A 1,855-nucleotide genomic window follows, 5' to 3' on the forward strand; every position below is an offset into this window, starting at 1 on the left:
GCTATCCCCAATTAAGGGAGAAACCAATTTGGTTAGTGCTGAATGCACATGCAGTGCAGTGGAACACATGTCAAAATATCAGAAACAACTAGAAAAGGCATTACCTGAAATGGAATGGCAAAGCCCTTAGAGGTTACTGACCGATACAAATCTATAAGTTCATGAGAAGCTGTGAACGTACAGTAAAATAAGAATATAAATGGAAGAAAGAAAGAAAGACAGGAACAATGACAGACAGAGAGAAGGAAAGGGAAAGGGAAAATACAAAACTCAATGAGATTGTATTTTTAAAGTTGTCAGCGCTCCAGAAGCCTGCCATATGCTCTTGTTACGGTCTGGGAGCTTTTATTTTGAAACTCCAGCCTACTCCAGAGACCCCCAGTTACAAGTCCTGTTACAAGGTGGACACTCTTAAACTGCGTTCTAAATCGCATACTTTTGCTTTTTACTTTCAGTACATACTGCAGCTGCCCTCACAAAGTATGCACTGTTGAGCCCTGAACTGCCTTAAACCTGCATTCTCTCTAATGACCACCAGGGGGCGACTCCTCTGGTTGTATAGAAGTCTATGAGAAAATGACTCTACTTCTCTCTTGATTTATTCCCTCAGTAAACATTGTAAACATGAGTTTATGGTCTCAATCTCTAGTTTCAAGTCTTCTTCAACACAGCATGATGTTCATTGAGTACATGATGGTCTATTTAGAGCACACGTGTCAAAGTCAAGGCCCGCGGGCCGAATATGGCCTGCCACGTCATTTTATGTGGCCCGCGAATCCGCCAGCAAAAATATATATATATATATATACATATATATATATTTTTATTCTTTTTTTTGGAAAAATAATTAAAAGTTAGACTTGAAAATAAAAATATCCCCATGGTTGAAATTATGAGACACAAAGTTGAAATTATGAGATAGAAAGTTGAAATTATGAGATAGCATGTTGTCTGTGTACCGACATTAAAACTATCACAACAGGTGGACAGGAGAGGCAACAGCCCGAAAAGAGGTTTTCCAACGATTGAAAAAGATCGACAAATAATCCCAAAATGTCCACGAAGAGAAAAATTTATGCAAAGGGAAGAAAATGTAATGAAAGATGGGAAAGCGAATACATGTTTGTGCTTGAAGGAGAACAACGGGTCTGTCTTCTGTGTTATGAGGCGTGTCGGTGATGAAGGATACAATTCACGTCGGCATTTTGACACCAAACACGGAGCTAAATTTAGCCTCCAAGAAAAACATCAAACTGTCCAAGAATTAAAAGGCAGACTGCAATCACAGAAGAATATATTTACACAGCTACAGCCCAGTGCATGCTGAAGGTATGTGAGCAGAGCTCCGACCAGATACAGATTTTTAGTATGCTCAGAGTATTCTCATCACCAGATTATCCTCATCACCAGAGTATCCTCATCACCAGAGTATCTTCATCAACATAGTATCCTCATCAACAGAGTATCTTCATCAACATAGTATCCTCATCAACAGAGTATCCTCATCACCAGAGTATCTTCATCACCAGATTATCCTCATCACCAGATTATCCTCATCACCAGAGTATCCTCACCACCAGAGTATCCTCTTCACCAGAGTATCCTCATCACCAGTGTATCTTCATCACCAGAGTATCCTCATCACCAGATTATCCTCATCACCATATTATCCTCATCACCAGAGTAACCTCATCACCAGAGTGTCTTTATCACCAGATTATCGTCATCACCAGAGTATCCTCATCACCAGAGTATCTTCATCAACAGGGTATCTTCATCACCGGATTATCCTCATCACCAGATTATCCTCATCACCAGAGTATCCTCATCACCAGAGTATCTTCATCAACAGATT

Source organism: Melanostigma gelatinosum, assembly GCF_949748355.1.
Source record: "Melanostigma gelatinosum genome assembly, chromosome: 5".
In the NCBI taxonomy this organism is placed as follows: Eukaryota; Metazoa; Chordata; class Actinopteri; order Perciformes; family Zoarcidae; genus Melanostigma; species Melanostigma gelatinosum.